The sequence below is a fragment of the Peromyscus eremicus genome, chromosome 5, assembly GCF_949786415.1.
Source record: "Peromyscus eremicus chromosome 5, PerEre_H2_v1, whole genome shotgun sequence".
Classification (NCBI taxonomy): domain Eukaryota; kingdom Metazoa; phylum Chordata; class Mammalia; order Rodentia; family Cricetidae; genus Peromyscus; species Peromyscus eremicus.
The window spans coordinates 42,194,739-42,215,170 of NC_081420.1; the positions used below are offsets into that span (position 1 = coordinate 42,194,739).

General features: G+C 40.4%; 1 pseudogene; it reads right to left on the bottom strand.

The window, feature by feature from the left end:
- Positions 1-508: 508 nt before the first annotated feature.
- The window catches only part of LOC131911030 (26S proteasome non-ATPase regulatory subunit 14-like), a 29,876-nt pseudogene continuing 9,952 nt past the window's right edge, over positions 509-20,432 (bottom strand).

Consider the following 20,432-nt stretch of genomic DNA (forward strand, 5'->3'; position numbering starts at 1 on the left):
CCCAATGTAAAAGTCAGTGGGCTTCCGCAATGTCTTTTGGTATCTACTGTGTGTGAGCCATTGTGTTGGCACCATAAGAAACACTGCATGTTGTCATTGAAAGAACAGGTCCAAATATATTAAAGAACACTATAATCTGTTCAAATTAATGAGATCCTTCAAGGAGGCTTGAGAAAAAAATACAAAATTGCTCAAATACTTATTTTTTATTGTAAATGTATTTTATTTTTTAATCAATAGTCAAAATTTACTTTTTTTTTCCCCAAATGGGATCTTAGAAAAATTCATTCTCTTTGATGTATTCTTAACACAGTTTTGGAATCTTCAAAATCCTGACTAAAGAAACAGGAGTAACTGTGTAACTGAGACCAGAGGTGTCACAGTGCTGAAATGATACACATGTCTTATACTTCACCAAATACACCTTTAGAGTTCCTTTGACTGTGAACTTTAGGAACAATGGAAGAATAGACACCAAAATGTATTGCTGACAGCTTTCTGTGTTGCTTTATTTAAATGCAACAGTATGCAACATTGCTGTAAAACACTAGACAATATTTGAAATCATAAGTACATCCACATTATCTTCCACATAGTGTTTGGGATCCTGCTTGCTAACATTCCTTATTACCAGTCATCGGGGTGTCATATTTTCTTCTACAGCCTTATTGTAATTCTTGGTTAATTCTAACATCTCTTTTGGCACTGACTTACTTTGTTTACAATGTTCACTGTAATTCTGAGGAGTCAAACATTCCACCCAACTCTTCTTAGGCAAATTTAATACCTTTTGTTTCGGCTCATTTTTACTGAAAATGAACAGTAATAGAGTAATGGTTTCTGTTTATGAATTAATTGAATTATTAATGCCTGGATAGATAGTTTGTTTCATTGACTCACATTTAAAGTTGTCTTGGTTCATGTTTTAAGGCCATTGTCATGTTAGAACCAGTCAACCTGAAGGCATTGATAACAACTTTGCCTTTTAACTCTGGGATCCACAACCTGCCACAGCTCTTTCTAGAAGTGTCAGAGCTCTGCTGAGTGTTGAAACCCACACCAAGAGCCAACAACCAAAGCCAGGGTGACTGTATACCAACTAACAACCATCTCTGAATCCCTGTTTGTTTTAGCATATCTGACATTTTGGTTTGGACCACTGGATCAATAGCTTCGCCACTGACACTGTTCCTGACTGTGGCAGAGCCAACACATCAGTCACTCCGATGGTGTAATCATCAGCAAATTCCTGAGGAGTTAGACCCATAACTTCCATTGGAACCCTAGCACGGCCATGTTGTAATGTCTTTAGCAATGTCAAGGAAGATATACAAACTTGTTCTGCTGTGACCATGGCAGGAGGCTCTGTGGATGACCCTGGCCCAGTGTGGGTATTGATCAGCTATGTCCTTGGCGGGCGGCTCTGGCTCAGTGCAGGCATACTTCCTCCACATCTAAGGAGTCTCTCCACGTATTTACTTGCAACTATAACCCTTATATTGTTGAGCTTCAATTTGTTGAATTTAAATTTTTTAAAAAATAACTTAGACTCCTGATAATTAGGGCAGGTGTAATTTTTCCTTAGTAGATTTTTTCTTTATCTCCTGGCTTTTCAACAACACATCTTTCAGGACAGCAGCTCACATTCAACAAGGATCTGCATAGAGAATATACCACGAGTCAGCCTGAGTCTACCCGAAAGAGTCACCCATCTGCACATATTCCTAAAATACTACGTTTTAAAGTATCTGAAAAGTTAGTTCATATGATATGCTAAATTACCTTCATAATTTTCTTCCTGTCTTATTTAATTTTGGATGCCAATGTTACTATTCAAGACAACCACAATCAAGCTTTTTGTGGCCAATCACTTTCATAGAACATATCGTTTAGCAATAGAGACTTACTTCTCCCATCTTTGTGTTCTAGAACAGTATCTGGTGCTCAATAAGCAAGCAACACCCTTAAAATACCTAAGTGAGTGAGCAAGAAGGTAAAGACATCATGGCTGAGAACTTGTCACACAAACACCAAAGGCCCAGAACTCCAGTGCTCAAAAAGAAGCAGCTGCAGAGTTCAAAAGCTGCTTCTCTTTTCAGATTTGGATGTAACTGTGATTTTGAAATATGCGGTTGCCTAAAGATCACATTTCCTGCAGTTTATGGTCACTTTTTAAAAAGAGTGACATTTGTTGCCGTTGGCTCACACAGGAGAGAGAGAGAGAGAGAGAGAGAGAGAGAGAGAGAGAGAGAGAGAGAGAGAGAGAGAGAGAGAGATCTTGCAAAGTTGCTGGTGCTGTAATTTCTGGGCTGGGTTGGGGAGTGAAGTTTTGTTAATTGATTTCTGCCTTTCAGGGAATGGCTAGGAAGTCGCACCTGTGAAACATTGTACATAAGCAGCAGGGTCTTTGCACAGCCCAAAAGTCAGATGGGAAAGAACTGGGGTGCCACTCTGCTCCTTGACAAAGATGCTCAGGCTGAGTTCTGTCATCTGCCCATCTGATGGTGCCTGCTGGTCAGGGCTTTCCCACAGCTGGATGGAGCAGGGCAGGGACTAGGGACATATGATCCTTCTTGCTTCAAGAATAATCTCATTAAAAATAAAAAGACAATCAATACATAGTAGCTAGATTGTTATTTACTTGCCTCCCAGAGGAAATTAAAATTTTATTTATATATTTATTAAAAATACTTCACTTAATGTATAGAGATACAGTTTACATATTAAATAGCAGTATAATAAATAATTTGAGATAGCTTTAAACAGAAAAATTGGGAAATATTTCAGGTTAGAAACTCCTTTAAATTTTAAATGAAAAAAATTTAGGAGACATAGTGAGATTTTGTCTCATATCTTTTTCAGAAAGTAATAACAAAAGGCAGCAATGTCCTGTACTTCTGGTACTATTTCTGACACCTTCTCATGTGAAATGATACATCTCATCTATCTCCTGCTGCTGCTTCTCCACTCCAGGGGAGAAATCAGAGGTGGCTATTTACTTAGTGATAGATTTGTGCTGTCAGTGTGAACACTACCCTTGGTAAACACCATCCCTTGCTCTTCTGTCAGCAAGTGTACTGAAGACACATTTCTGAATCTCCTTAAAGAGATTCACTCTGCTGCACCCCTGAATGTTGCCTCCCTCCACGTGATTCCACTGCCTTCACTCTTCCTCGTTGGAAATACCTCCTCTGCTTTCACTTCCACAAACTGGAGCTCTCTCTCCCTGTGACCTCTGAGTTATGTGGCACAGAACAGAAGATGTTAAAAACAGGCCATCTCTGGCAAGAAGAGCCATTGAACAGGACTGTGGCCTCTCTAGGTCTGAGTCAGCTCCAATGGTACAAGTGGCTGCTACTTTCTATACGCCACTGGTGTGTGAGCAGGACCATCCTTTCCTCACTGAGGAGAGGGTCTGTGCAGGACAAATCTCTTTTCTTTTGCTTTTAAAATTACAGTTATGGCAATGTACACAAATTTACTACTCTACACATTTTAGCATAGTTCAGCTCCTTATTATATTCATTTTATTGGGCCAACACCATAATGACATTCCCCATTTCCAGAAGATTTTTTTTTATCTTCCCCAAGTAAAACTGTACATATTAAAGTTTCTCTGATTCCATTTCCCTCCAAGTCTTCTATTATTTCTATTCTATATTCGATTTCTATGAACTTGATATAACTAGGGCATTTGTATGAATGTCTATGTAATATTTGTTGTTTTATATAATGAAATTTTTTTCACTTCCAAGTGTCACATAAAAAAATAAACGAGCTATGTATCCTTCCTTCACCTATGGTTAGGATGTATAGGACTGTAGTCTGGGGGAACTGCGCCATGAAATCTCATATATCACCTACCACTGTTTTCTAGCCTGCTTCCCTGAAGGTACTGAACTTTCTCTCTTCCAGAATGTTCCAATCAAGAGAAATGGAAAGTTTAGTGTCAAATTTTATTTGTGGGCAGAGATCAGAAACAGGCCCATTAAAATCTTTGCCCTTGGCAGAGACATTTATAGAAAAACAAAGTGGTTATACAATCCTTGCCAGACTAATATTTGTTAGCATAATATTGGTTAGAATAAATACAACGAGTATGGAAAAACCTTCATTAGCCAAATGACTGGGCGGGTGCCTAGCTTGTAGCTGATTTTCTAGAGTAGGTTTTTTTTTTTTTATTTCTTTCTGATTTTTAGTTATTTGACATTTTCACTCTCTCTTTCCCAAATTTTCCTATATCCAAAATCCTTCCCTTACTACCCAATGCCCCCTTCCCTTCATACAGGTCAATTTGTGTTGCTTAAATACTTCCACTGGTGCATGGTCAATTTATCAGTTTTCTTAGTATTTTTTTCCCCTGTACTTTCCTCTCTCAGCTAAATATTGCTAATACCTCCTTGGCTTTTGGTGGAATCATGTCCAACTCCTCTCTTTATGCTGGGATTTGTCTGGCTTAGGCTTGCTCAGGTCTTGTGGATGCTGCTACTACAGCAGTGAGTTCCTGGGTGCAGCTACAATGTTGTATCAGAAGACACTCCTTGCTTGTAATCATGTTCTTGGTCTGACAATTGTGGTAGATATGGGTTTTATCTTGTGGAATGCGACTTAAATAAATAAGAGAGTGGTTGGTTACTCCCATAATGCTTGTGCCGCTACCGTATCAGTGGGCAGTACGTGTATAGATATATTTTAGGAAGCTCCTACAGTAGTAGGTTTCCATATGACTTTTTTGAAAAGCCTTTAGTGTTATTTCTCTCTCATCTTCCCTCTCCTACCCTGACCTCTCTTCTCTCAACCCATTTTATTCCTTCCTGTTCCATAATTACTTTTTAACCCTTTATACCAGTGCATTCTATTTTCTCTCCTTTGAAAGCCCTTCCCCTGCAGGGGTCTATGTGACGTTCGCTGGCAGCAGAGAGATGGACCGTGGAGGCAAGAAAGCAGTTTGGTGCATGACTCAGCAGCCAGTGTTGTTTCAAACTTTGGGAGTCTGACCTTGATTGGCTTATTTTATGCTTATTTAAATACAGCACAGTCTGGTGAAAACTGTTCTTGTGATGATTAACTCAGTCACACATGTACAATAGTGTGCCTAAATCTACTTGAGGAACAAAATTATATGATGTGACTACACTGAACTCTTTGTAAAGTACACGTGACGCCTTTCATAAAAACAGGTTGCATAGACTGAGAAAAACAAGTCTGCAGCATGGGTCTGGAGAAGGATCTTCAGCCACACAGATTGTACAAAGGCCACCAGACTAGAAACACACATCTGCTTCAGGCTTCTGGATGAAAATCAGGTTTTGTGTTCCTTCCCCTGAAGGAACAGTCCTGTGTGCTTAACGTTCCAGGTTCCCCTAGTGCAGTTGTTCTCAGCCTGTGTGTGGGTTGTGACCCCTTCAGGGGCTGAATGACCCTTTCACAGGGGTCACCTAAGACTGTCAGAAAACAAAGATTTTTACATTATGACTCATAATAGTAGTAAAATTACAGTTATGATGTAGCAATAAAAATAATTTTATGGTTGGGGTCACCATAACATAAGGAAATGTATTAAAGGGTCACAGCATTAGGAAGGGTGAGAACCAGTGCCCTAGTGCATGTCTGTGTCCACAAAAGACCTCTGCGCCTCCTACACTCTCCATGGGCTCTTAGTAATTTACTGACCTCTATAGATATTCTGAATGAAACACACATATCTGAACGTTCAAAGCTAACATCTATAAAGGAGAGGAAACATGTCATATTTGTCTTTCTGGGTCTGTGTTACCTCACTCTGGATGACTGTTTTTGTCTCCACCCATTTGCCTGAAAATTTTATAATTTTAATTTTCTTAATAGCTGAGTAATATTCCATTGTGTTAAAATAGCATATTTTCATCATATGTTCATCAGTTTATACACATCTAGGCTGTTTCCATTTCCTGACTATTGTGAACAGAGTAGCAATGACCATTTATGAGCAAGTATCTCTATAGTAGATTACAGAGTCATTTAGGCGTATTCTCAGTAGTATAGATGAATCATGTAAATCTGTTTTCAGTTCTTCGAGGAACCTTTGTACTGATTCCCATAGCCCTTTTGCCTTATCTCTGTCTCTGGTCTGAGCTGACATAATGCTTGGAAAACATTTAAATGAATATGAATTCACCAGTAGCTCAAGAAATGCCCAAAGCAGAGTTGAACAAGGCAGCAGTGGTCAGCTGGAAGCTCTGGCAGGAAAAGTCAACTGGGCCTTGGCACTCTGTGTAAATGAGAGAATTATGAGACTTTGGGGGAGGATTAAGGCATAGCTTGATGTGGGACATAGTAAGTACTCAATAAATGTTCAATCTCTTTACTACTAGATCCTGAATACACCAGCTCCTTGCTTATGGGCTCCTTTGTATAAGGCATTACAATGTCTCAGATACAAGACCATCCCACCCCATCACGTCATTCTCACCTGCAGCTTAAGTGCACACTCTGGGGAGATGTTCACTCTGCTCTACTAATGCCCATGTTCTCATGCTATGCCCATGTTCTCAGTCCAAAGAAGTTTCTGTTGGAATACCCTGTTCTTTAACTGTGGAATATACAGAGCTTTGTGATTCACAGTGGAGTACTGCACAATGATGTCAACCGATTACACAACCTCCTGGTCTTATAATGTACACACTACTTTAGGATGGATACCCATTCCTGCATGTTCCCTAAATGTACACAGTCTCACTAGTATATTATCTGTAAGTTGAGAGTTCAGGGAGGTGATAATCTGCTGTAATATTGACATGGGGCTAAAGAAGAGGGTGCAAGTACCCTGTAGGAAGGTGTGTGCTCATGTTTGATAGTCAAATGTCTATTTCCTTTTTACATTTTCCTGAAACCTTTTATGAAACCTCCCTTGACCTATCTGGGAAAGTCAGTTTTCCTCTTCAAAGACCTTACCTTTTCCAAGATAGTAGTTTTCACAGGTGGCTTAAGGCTTCTTCTGGATGAATGATAATATGTACACACCAATCTCCCTATTTCTTTGGTTCTTATTTGTTAAGTTATAGATTTTAATTATTTTCTTCTTGATTTTTAGTAATAATTTCTAGAAAGCTGGTTTAGATTTATTCATATATATACAGTTTAACATTTGGGCTTTATAGCTTAGATTTTCTTTTTTATATAATTTTCCTTCTTTCTTAAATATGTCCTCCATGTTTTTCTTTAGTGAAGGTACAAGACTATTCTCTTTAAATTGTTGTTTGCATAAAAAGACATTATTTTGCTTACATTCCTCAATGACAATCCTACTAGGTACACCTTGTAGCTGGTGGTCATCTTCCCTTGCTACTAGGAAAATAGCCTGCCCATCACCTGGCTTTCATCATTGTGTCAAGAAGTCTCTTGCCTTTGTGAAAGGTTTTCATTTTATCGATTTGTCTTCTCTAACAGGCTGTCTTTGTGGTCAGCTTCTCCTTTTCTTTCCCATTCTGGGGTTCACTATTCTGTGTCTGGATATTATTTCTTTTTTGAAATTCTACTGAAGAATTTTTAACCTTTACAAATTGGATGAATGATGTTTTTCTTCAGTTCTGGAGAATTTTCAGCTCTCATTTCTCTAAAAAAGCTATCGGGTTCTACTCTCACTATTGCTTATTCTGGGACAAATTTAACCTCCATGGGACTCTTCCTTAGCGATTTCCATTTTCTTGACAGGAACACAGGGCAGTTGCTAGGAAACAGAGCTGAAGCCCAGTCCTTTGGGCTGGAATCATGGCTGTATCTCTTTCTTAGTAGCTGTGGGAATTTGGGTGAGTTCCTTAGCCTTTCTGTGCCTTAATGTCCTTAGTTCTAAAACTGCAGATGCTTCAGTGACTTTTATGGCCATCCTCATGACTTAAAAGAGGCTAAAACATGCTACAGTATGTGCTGTGTGTTTGTTCCAATGTTTCTGTGCTGCATTCTGAAGAATTTTCATCTTTATTGCATATAATCACTAGTGGTTTTTACTCTCTGTGTTTAATATTTCGCTCTTGGTTCTTGGTTTATCACGACATTTTTTATTTTCAAAAGTAAACTTTAAAAACATAACTTTTTGGTTTTTTTAAGAAGCCTAAGCAAATGATTTTTACAAGATCAAGCTTCTTAAATTTGCTTTAAATTTAAACTTTTTTTTTTTTTTGCTTCATATATTCCATTAGGTTTGGAATTTATCTCTCAAGTGCCTTCAGTCAGACACTCAGGGCTCCTCAGCCAGATCAAACTAAGCTTTCATCGTGTTTTTTTTTTTTTTTGTTTTTTGTTTTGTTTTTTTAGATTGTCTTGATAATGCACTCTTTCCTCTGAATTGTGAGCTTTCAGGTGGAATTGTTTAAAGAGAATTTATTTTCCCTCCCCTGAAAACAAGAACAGAGGCAAGCAGGTGTTCTGTGTCTTCCACCAGAGAGGGATGTTCTCCAGGCTTCTTCCTTTCCTAAGTCAGCTTGGACCCTGATTTTGTTTGCTGCGTTCTGTGTACACTGGCCTGTTAGCCTTACCAGCCTACATTTCTGGAGTTTTTTCCCTTTCACATGGAAGAGTTCTGTTTCTTTTGTGTTCATCCATGAGTTTTGAAGAAATTTTTAAAGAGCATTGTGTAGTGTAGCTGGAAGTTGCTCTCTGGTCCCACCCGGCCCGCAGTCCCACACAGGCTTATTACTGACTAGCTCTTACACTTGTATTAATCCACAATTCTTATCTATGTTTAGCAATGTGGTGTGGTACCTTTTCTAAGTTCTGCCTTGCCATCTTGCCTCCTCTGTGTCTGCCTGGCGACTCCTGACTCTGCTCTTTCTCTTCCCAGCATTCTTTTAGTCTGCTCACCCCGCCTATACTTCCTTCCTGATACTTGCCAATGAGCGTTTTATTAAACCAGTGTACAAGGGCATTATCCCACATCAGTGTAGCTAGTGTGAGAGTGCTTCCCTAGTGTGTACATGCCACTGGGTTCAATTCCAGCACTGTACTTTCAAAACAGAGGGGGAACGTTTTTTAAAAAATGATAGTTGGTGGGGCTGGAGAGATGGTTCAGTGGTTAAGAGCACTGGCTGCCCTTCCAGAGGTCCTGAGTTCAATTCCCAGCAACCACATGGTGGCTCACAACCATCTATAATGGGATCCAATGCCCTCCTCTGGCATGCAGAGACCATGCAGATAGAGCACTCAGATACATAAATAAAAACAAATCTTTAAAAAAATGATACTTGGTGGTTTAAGACATTTTGTACTGTCAGCAAAGGGCCATCTTTGCTGTTCTGTAAGGTCCATGCCTGGGTCATCATTATATTATCACTGACAAGCTTGCTGTCAATGCCGATACTTTTTACACAAAAAAATATGTATATAGTCGAACATAACCTTACTGTTACTTAAGTACTTCTCCAAAAAGACCAAGAACTTTCATTTTCATACCTTACACAAACAACTTAGAAATGTTAAAGTTGGAGCATGGTGTCAAGACTCTGAATAGAATGAGTGATTGATTACTACTTGGCACTTTGAGACTTTCCCAGTCACACAGAAACACAGCAGAACTTAGGGACAGGATAACCCTCAAAGTACTTTCTCATGGACACAGCTAGCCATGCAATCTACCGGTTCTACAGCCCTCAGCTCAACCAGTCAGTGAAAACTGAAAGTATTCAGAAACACCCCTTTGTGCTGAACATGCGTTTACAGTTCCTTGTCATTGTTCCATACACTGTTGCAACTATTTCCAAAGCACTTGTAGAAAGTCATGAGAAAATTATATGGGCATGTTACAGAGTTTGTGGCCCCTGGGAAAAGACCATAGATTCACTCAAATTATAATTAGAAGATTTATTGGTTAGCTGCTAACAGGACGACAGTCTTAAAGCCAAATCTCAGGCATGTCATGAAGGAGGGGGCTGCGGAAGGGTTTTTTAAAGGTGAAAACCACAAGAAGACTTTCAATATCTACACAAGGAAACAAAAACTGGTCTGTTCTGCCAAGTAGTTATGGTGACTCAAAATAGTCTTTGGGTATCAATGTGAGGAAGTGATAGAAGCAGAAAAAGCAATTGGTCATGTCACAACCAGTAGGTAGGCATGGCTGTACATTTCTGGGTGAGGTCACTGAGTCAGAGTTACTGGGAACTTATCTTCCAGGGACTGGAGTCAGAGACAAAGGGCTAATGGGTACCAAAATGGATGCCTACCTTGAAGGGGAGTTTCCTTAGCAATCACAGGTAAATGTGAGTCAAATAAGTAGGTCATATACAAACAGTTGTATTTTATACAGAAAACAAACAGCTTCAGATTTTTATGTATTCACAGAGTCCTGATTTCAATCTCCTGAAAATACCAGTGGAAGATTGTGTTCAAAACTTTGCTTTGATCTCCATGAACAGCCTGGACATGAGTGGGGGTAATGAAGGGCAAGGGTCAAGGGAAAGAGAGCTTAGGGGAACGGGAGATCCCAGCTGGATCAAGAACAGAGAGGGAGAACAAGGAATGGGAGACCATGGTAAATGAAGACCACATGAGAATAGGAAGAAGCAAAGTGCTAGAGAGGCCCAGAGAAATCCACAAAGATGCCCCCACAACAGACTGCTGGCAATGGTCGAGAGACAGCCCGAACTGACCTACTCTGGTGATGGGATGGCCAAACACCCTAATTGTCGTGCTAGAAACCCCATCCAATGACTGAGGGAACTGGCTAGAGATCCACGGCTAGGCCCCGGGTGGAGCTCCGGGAGTCCAATTGGCAAGAAAGAGGAGGGTTTATATGAGCGAGAATAGTTGAGGCCAAGGTTGGATAAAGCACAGGGACAAATAGCCAAACGAATGGAAACACATGAACTATGAACCAATGGCTGAGGGGCCCCCAACTGGATCAGGCCCTCTGAATAGATTGACTTGATCTGTTTGGGAGGCATCCAGGCAGTGGGACCGGGTCCTGTGCTCAGTGCATGAGTTGGCTGTTTGAAACCTGGGGCCTATGCAGGGACATTTGGCTCGGCCTGGGAGGAGGGGACTGGACCTGCCTGGACTGAATCTACCAGGTTGATCTCAGTCCTCGGGGGAGTCTTTGCCCTCGAGGAGGTGGGAATGAGGGGTTGGCTGGGGGGAAGGGGAGGGGGACAGGAGGGAGGAGAACAAGGGAATCCGTGGCTGATATGTAGAATTAAATTATATTGTAAAATAATAAAAAAAAGAAAAAGAAAACTTTGCTTTGACCATCAGATAAACCTGTAAAGCTCACATCACTCACAAGATAATTGAGTTGCAGCATGAGCACACCTACAGAATGCATTCTCCATTTACGGCATTTCTATTATCTCAGTAGAAAGTTCTGGTGAGTTTAATATACCAGGTGGATTCTGACTATCCCTAAATTTAGAGCTCTTACATAGGCAATTGCTTGTTCTGACTTCTCCTCAATGTATTAGGAAAATATATTGAATATAAAGGAACGGATTATTTGATTTTATAAAACACTTGAGGTGACTGTGTGAAAGAAGAGTTTGACAGAGAAGAGACCCACATTGGAAGTTAAAAAATTCTTAGGTGAACCAAATGCTCCCGAAAACTGGACATGCTCATGGTGTTACATATTGGGAGGGGGCCAGCAAGGGGATTCAGAGGCTGCAGCAGCACAGGAAGGTTCCCTTTCCTCCAAAAGTTCCTTTAATCTTCCTAGTAATGTGCAAACTTTTTTCATATCAGTGGCAAATAAGAACCTGAAGATTTTGGTCCAATGACTTACAGGCAACACTTGCCAGAGGTTCTGACAAAGTGGTACTCAAGTGGAGAGGTGAAAATGTGACCTTAATCAAAGGGAAAATGTGTCTGATGCCAAAGTTTCCATTTGTTATACCATAGCCCTTATAAGGAACAAGTGGATCTTACGGTGTGTGTATTTTTTCACATAGATCATAATGACTGAGTATAGACTATGAGGCTGTACATGGACAAAGGAATATAAGACACGGATTCCTAAGTGTCCAACTGCTCCTTGCTTTCAAAAACACCCACCCACCCACCTACCCACTCCCCACTCCTTTTTCACTTACCCCTCCTCTTTTCTTTCTCTCCCATGTCCCCCTAATTCATTTCTCCTCTTCTTCCTTTTACTTCCTCCTGTTAAGGAGTCTCTTGGTGGATACAGGTGGACTGTGCTCAGACCTGACTGGCAGCTCTCAGGAACAGAATAACCTCTGACAGGAGCCTATGGGAAAAACACTGCCTTCAAGGCTGCCAGCTGCACCCAAACCTCTTAGACCTCTTGTATCAGAATAGTAAATGTTTATTGCTTGCCAAGATAATTCAAACATTTGTAAATTTGATGCTGAGATCTAGGACTTGCATATATTTACTACATTACAAGGTAGATACTTTCATTTGATTTTATAGATGAAGAAACTATAGGCTTAGTGACGTCAAATAGATATCCAGATCAACTGGTAAGCATCCAACTGTATTCTGGTTTTCTTAAGTATAACTTTTCTATGTGTCTAGTTTTGACATTATAGTTTATGAAGATTATTGACAAGCTGAGTTATCCAAATAGGCTAGACACATGAGGAGGTGGTATAAAACCTTCCTTTTCATTCCCTCTAGGAACAAACATTTATCAAATGTCTGATCCCAAAGTATGTTTTAGTTAGATTCCCTACATGTATTTATAAAATACATCATGGAACAATTTTAAGATGGAAGAAGCATTATGATCACCTATATAATAATTCAGGGTATGCTATATCTAGACACTCATGTCAGTTTCTCAAGATAGTTCAGCTAGTAAATAAAGGCAGCAAAACTTCAGAGCCAAGTCTATAGTAGTCACACACCATGTTAAAAACTTAAGTTCCTCAGTAATGAAGGATGGCAGAGTTCAAAGCAAGACAGAGGTTGGGAGCAAAGTGAGAAGAGAGAACTCAGTTGATAAGAAAATAGTGTTTGGAAAGGAAAAACATACTATAATTAGAAAGCTCCTGAGACCAGATCTGTAACCACAGTGAGCTTGCTGCACAGAAATCAATTACTTTTTGTCTAACAATGCCACAGACTGCCCCTGAAAACAAAGTGAGTTTTCTGGCCCTGGAGTCTTCTAGTAACTAGAGAAATCTTCCAAACTGAAGAGAATGTCGGAGTATGCATGGCCTCTAAGCTAATAGGTGACCTCTACAGTGCTTTGACTGCAGATATTAGTGCATTGGGACTACCATGGCAGACAAGCAGATTTAGAAGTCTAATTTTATAAGAGCTTGAACTGAAGCATAATGAGAACAGATGTGGAAACCAGGTGAAAAACTAATTTAGTTGCCAAGGTGAGTCCCAAATCTAGTCTCTAGTGCTACAGGCATTGAAAACAAAACAAAAGAACTCAAGAAACTAGATATCAAAATAACGAACAATCCAATTAAAAATGGGCTATAGATCTAAACAGAGAATTCTCAAAGGAAGAATTTCAAATGGTCAAAAGACATTTAAGGAATTGCTCAGCATCCTTAGTCAAATCAAAATGACTTTGATGCAAATCAAAATGACTCTGATATACCATCTTATACCTGTCAGAATGGATAAGATCAAAAGCACTGCAGACAGCTTATGTTGGAGAGGATGTGGAACAAGGGGAACACTCCTCCACTGTTGGTGGGAGTGCAAACTTGTACAGCCACTTTGGAAATCAGTGTGGTGGTTTCTCAGAAAATTGGAAATCAATCTTCCTCAAGACCCAGCTATACCACTCTTGAGCATATACCCAAAGAATTCTTAATCATACCACAGGGACACATGCTCAACTATGTTCATAGTGAGATTATTTGTAATAGCTAGAACATGGAAACAATCTAGATGCCCTTCAACTGAAGAATGGATTAAGAAAATGTGGTACATATACACAACAGACTACTACTCAGCAGAGAAAAAAATGACATCATGAAATTTGCAAGCAAATGGATGGAACTAGAGAATATCATCCTGAGTGAGGTAACCCAGAGTCAGAAGGACAAACATGGTATGTACCCATTCATAAGTGGATACTAGAAGTAAAGCAAAGGATAACCAGACAACAACACACAACTCCAGAGAAGCTAGCCAAGAAGGAAGACCCAAAGAAGGATGCGTGAATCACCCTGGGAAGGGGAAATAGATGAGATCTTCATGAGTAAACTGGGGATGAGGGGTGGGCAATGGAGGGTGGGGATAGGGGATGAGAACATGAGGGAATGGAATGGTCCAGCTGGAACAGGGATGGAGTGGGAAAGCAATGAGAGAGATACCATGATAGAGGGAGATATCATGGGGATAGAGGGAAACCTGGTGCTAGGGAAGTTGCCAGAAATCCCCAAGGATGACCCCAGCTTGGACTACTAGAAATAGTGGAGAGGGTGCCTGAACTGAACTGGCTTGCCCCAGTGATCAGATCAGTGAATACCCTAACTGTCATCACAGAGCTTTTCTCCAGTGACTGATAGAAGCAGATGCAGAGATCCACAGCCAAACACCAGGCAGAGCTTCAGGAATCCATTCAAAGAGAGAGAAGAGGGATTCTACGAGCAAGTGCATCAAGATCATGATGGGGAAACCTGCAGAGACGACCAAACCAAACTAGTGGGAACTCATGAAAGTTGGATCAATGGCTGTGGAGCCTGCATGGGACTGGACTAGGCCCTCTGCATGGTGAGATAATTGTGTAGCTTGATTTACTCAGGGGGCACCCTGGCGGTAAGATCAGAATCCATCCCTGGGGCATGAGGGGGCTTTTCAGAGCCCACTACCTATGATGAGACATCTCATGCAGCCTTGAGGCAGGGGGAAGGGCTTGGACCAGCCTCTACTAAATGTACCTCCCCATGGGAGGCCTTGCTTTCTTGTGAGAGGGAGTAGGGGGTGGGTTGAGGGGGACTGCTGGGGGGGGGGGCGGGAGGAGGGAAGAGGAGGATCTTTGATTGGTGTGTAAAATGAATGAAAAACTTTTCGTAATAATATAAAAAAAAGAAAACAAAACAAAAGAAACAAGCAAAAAACCAAAAACGTTCTCCCTGAAATGTTTTTGGAGAAAAAACTGGCCCAGAGAAGCCTCTGTTTTAGTTAAGTAGAGAGCCATTTTTTAACTTAATTTCACACTTTGAATAGGCGTTTCTTCCCCCATGCTTTTGCTAGCGCTAGCAAGGAGGCAGCAGAGTGAGATGCCATCTTCAGGGAGCAACCAAGCCCAAATGATCCTGTAACACTTGAGAAATGAGCATTGTGCTGTGGGTTAGACCTATGCTCTCCAGCTGCAAGCAGAAACATCCTGGGGTACTCCTGGGAAAAGGCAGATTGATTCAGATTACCACATGTCGGGAGGGAGCAGGGGCATCTGTAGGGCACTAACGCCATACACACTGCATCTATCCCTTCATTAAGCATTGGAAATGACCAGAATGGTAATGCAACAAGAAGATGTAAAAGCCTAAAGGTCTTGCTTGAGGAACTTACTCAAATGTGTCACAATAATAACTCTTATTTTTCTTTTCTTTCTATTGGTTAATTTTGTTATTGATAATTTCACACTTGTATATAATATATCCTGATGACTCTTCCACCATGTCCTTTTATCCTGCTCCTACCTCTATCAACCTCTCCTCATCCCTACCACTCCCTTTCCTGGAACCGAAGTCTTTTGTTTTATGACCCATTTGATTTAACCAGAGCCCCCTGGGTAACATTTAGGTTGGAACTATCCATTGGATTCTGATGAAGTCATTAGTGGAAATACAGCTGAAGACAATGAAAGATTCTCACCATCTCAATCTATTAGTAGCAAACAGTTCAGCAGTGAGGAGTTGAGCTCCTGAGGCCCCCGATATCCATGCCTTACTGGTGATGGGCCATTCGTGTACAGACCCAGTGTAGGCATCTACAATTGCTACGAGTTTGTGACTGTAATAGCCGTGTCTTCCCCAGAAGATGACATTTCCCAGCCTTTCACATTATCTTCTGGCTCTGAAATTCTTTTCTCCCCTTGTTCTGCATAAGCTTTAGAGTGGAGAGTACAAATGTCTTGTTTGGGGCTGGACACTCATCTGTTACTTGTTCTCAGCTTTTTTAACCGCTATGAGTCTTAGCATGCACCAACTTCTGCTTGAGAGGCTTCTTTGATTAAGTGAGAAAGTAGTATTTGTGTATGGATATTAGCATAAATATTTAGAAGGCAGCTTGGCACTGTGTCAGTTTAGCTGAGCAACAGTATTTAGTTTCTTGCTGGGGCCTAGGATATCTTCCACCATGGAGTGTTGATGATGTGTATAGTAGCACCTATGGGTTCCCTTCTGTAGAGATGATCTCAAATCCAATCAGAGAGGAGTTGGTTACCTCAACAGCAATAGTGCTGCTGCTGCATAAATGGGTGACTCTTGCCTAGAAGGTTGGTCTCAAAGATTGTAGGATTCATGAATGGGTAAGATCATTGATGTCTTTTCTCCTCTAGTAGCCTGCATAACACATTCAAAGACTATGAAAGCTTGCAGGCAGGGAGGAAGCCTCCAGCTCAGTTCTAACTTGATTTCTCTCAACCATTCACACAGGGGACATGGTTCCTTCAGCAATAGGGTCTTAGCATTTAATTTATCTTTGACATCTCCTTAAGATGGAGAAATTATTAAACTATGCTTAAGCAGATCCAAGAAAAACTACATATAGATACAAATTCCATTCTACACCCAAGAATGTTATTGTGTTAATAGCATCAGTTATTGCCATTAATGAAGAAATTCAGGGCAAGTGTGTGGTTGAGAACTTTTTATTAGGAGCCTGAAAACACTTGTCTTCCTTGTTTCTCAAGGGCATCTTAAATTCTACTTATATTCTTTGTAGCATCATTTAAAGGAAACAGTAGCCCATATAGGTGAAACAAGATTTACATAGTATTTACATGTGTTCTTGGATATAGTATACACATTTCCCCCCTGTGTACTGGTTTTGCTTTTCATTACTTCTGGAGAAGTACTCTTATTCCAAATGAGCATTAATGTACTTGATATCTGTCATCCAGTGGATTTCTAGAAACATAGTACCAATTTCAGTTCTGTCGTGTGTTGTATATTTTTATTATTGCCAACTATCACAATATCTTAATTCACTGATGCTTAGGTGAAAGACAGTTAGCACTTTTATTTTCACTCATTTGAAAGTTACTGATGGCAAGGTGAATTAACCTTGTCAGTACAATTCATCAAAAACATAAAGAGCTGTCTGAACTAGATAATCTGAGTGCAAAGATCATACAAATCCATGTCTTTCTAAATGTGCCAAACTAAGTACTTAATAGGGAGGTGTTCCTAGCATTGAATACAAGGGCATGAAGTCAAGGAGCCTTAAATATGTCTGTTGCTTGTGAATTTCCTTCTCTCCTCCACTTAGATGATTTTTTTTTTCTGAGACAGGGTTTCTCTGTGTAGTTTTGGTGCCTGTCCTGGATCTCATTCTGTAGACCAGGCTGGCCTCGAACTCACAGAGATCCGCCTGGCTCTGCCTCCCAAGTGCTGGAATTAAAGGTGTGCAGCACCACCACCGCCGGGCCACTTAGAGTATTTTTAATTGAGGGAGCAGTCAGTAAATGGCTACTGGGTGCCCCCGTGCAGGCACTAAGCATCCTCTCACATTTGTTTCATGGCATGGGGCCTCTGTCCCCCAAGCCTGCTTTGCAGATTGTAACACAAGAAGGATCCAAGCAGAGAAACTAACATGCTTGGTGGCCTAGTGGCAGCCCCCATGTAATATTTCTCTTGGTGGCATTCACTGAAGTCCTATTTTACTCTTCATGCTTCAGAAAAGAAAATAGAAGTGTATCTATTTGTCTTTATTATTTCATTAGTTTGGACTTCTGTATTTTGTCTTGACATGTTTTCTGCCCTTATTTTCTGTGTTCAGAACACTAATTGGAAAGTGCTGTTGTGAGGTGCTTCTGTCATGCTGTACTCACTGTTCCTCTGTGGCGTGCAAAATAAACTGGTTTTCTTTCTAAAAAGATATGATTATGGGAAATCTGAAGCCACAGACTAGGAATACTATGCAACTATTATCCGGCTGTACTCAACTGCACTGATGAATTTCAAAGACACTCAGGTTTGATTTACCCTGTCTCCTCTCCAGCCCTCACAAACACATCATTGTGAAGAAAACCCCAGGAAGACAGACATTATCATTTTACTCATATATATATATATATATATATATATATATATATATATATATATATATATACACACACGTATATATATATATACGTATATATATATTTGTGTGTGTGTACGTGTACACATATATACATGATACACACATATATAGGTATATAAATTTCATCATATGTATAATGAAATTTCAAACTAGATTATATGCATAAAATAATTGTTTAAAAATCAAGTAGCATCTGTTCAGAATTTTTCAGTCATCTCATTCCACTCCCGCACATTTGTTTCCTAAATGAGGATCCACATAAGATCTATGTATTATAGTAGTTGATTTGTTGCTTGCATATAATATTTTTAAGGTATAATTCTAACTCTGTTTTCCCCAGCAGGCCACTGGGTGTATGCGTATGTGTGTGGTGTATGTGAGTTTGAGTGTGTATTTGTCTGTGTGTGGGTACAGGTACACATGTGCATGTAAAAGCCTGAGGTTTATACTGTGTGCCTTCGTCAATCACTCTCCACTTCATCTATTGAGATCGGGTCTCTCACTGAGACAGGAACTCTCATATTCTAGTCTGGTTAGCAGCTTAATCTCCATGCTTAGGATAGCAGGAGGACTGACGTACTTATCTGGCCTTTACATGTTTCTGGGGTCTGAATTCCTATTCTCACTCTTGGTAAAGGCTTTCCTCTCTTAGCCATTTCCACACCTTGCTTTAGGTAGCTATTATTTCTTCCATTGTGACATGCTGCTGAAATATGTCATCCCATCTTGGTGCCAAGGACACTTATTATTACTGTGATGAATGTTATTGCTGGACAGAACTAGGAAGTGAGCAATAGAAGATGTTTTCATTTCACTTATACCATTTTAATTGCTATTTACTTACATAATGGTATAATGTGTTTCTCCCTCTGGATGGATATTAGAACTCCATGTCTTAGTCCAATACTCAGTGCCATTATTGTAATTAATATTGTATTCTAGAGTTTTTAGGGGGATAGTAGAGGTGGCTCACTACTTGGTCTGGCTCCATAAGTCTTCCTTTATTCCTGAGACACCATGAATTAGAGAAAGATCTGCAAGCAAAGAGATTATATTATTTAGTGCAAATTTACAGAAAAAACAAACAAAGAAACAAAAACGGAGTCAGAAGTGGCTGTTGGGATCACCCGAGTTTACCACTTTACTTGTAGGCAGATATGCCCAGGCAAAGATGTGAGGGGCTCCAGGTGACCTAAGTCCGTGTTCCTCAGATTTTAATATGCCCAGCACTCTTCTGAAGGACTTGTTACTGTATTCAGGGTGATGTTGTAGTCACACTGTTAGTGTCAATGCCCTGACTCAGAGGCAGTAGTCTGCATGTTACCTAATGAGCAGGCACAGCGAGCATCCTCTGCTCTTTCTGAAATACTGCTGGACCCTTTTGAGTAACCTGGGAACAGAAGCTGAAGCCAAGATCTGTGGTTTGATTCAGGGCTTACCTACCTAAAGCAAATGCCTTTAGGAATCTATTTAGGAGTCTTCAATTTTTTTAAAATCACAGATTCAGTCTTTTTGGGGGGTAACTCCTCTTAGAAAGTCCATTCAAAAGGACAAATTTCTACTTGTCTAATGCCAATTTTAAACTTTGATTCTTGACTTTAGTCAGCTTCGTGACTCTCCTGGCTTTAGCCAATATCTCTGTGATATCCCATGTGTCTCCCTCTTCTGTTCCTACTGGCCATGAATATATCCTACTGGATTGACTCAGACATTCTCAAACAGGAAGTGATCTGACAAAGCAGAGCTCTCAGGGCCACACGTTATTCGCTGCATAGAAAAGACGACACTGATTTCCTGGAATAGTGGCCCTGAAATCTGATTAGGAGAAAGCAGAGTGCCAGAGGACTGAGATGACCAGCCCTTTCTGTATTGTAGAAATATATCAGAAGCAATTGAGAAATTTCAGTCTAAGAACCATGAGTAGGCTTTGAAGTTTCTAGAAGCTTTGTAACATTCCCCGGAGAAGCATCTTCTGCATAGCTCCCTGTCATCTGTTTAGGGAGACAAAACTCTGCCCTAGACAAGTCCCAAGGGAAAAAAACATATGGAGCATGACTCGGGGACTGAGACATGACTGGACTTTTAGACACAAGTAAATAAGGAAGGATTATTTTCTTGCAGTGATCCCCCATACCTCTATATCTCCTGGGCTTGCCCTCATAGGTTGAATATGCATTTGCAGAAAAGAAAGACTCACGGATTAAGGGTCAGTGGTTAAGGGACTCTGGAGG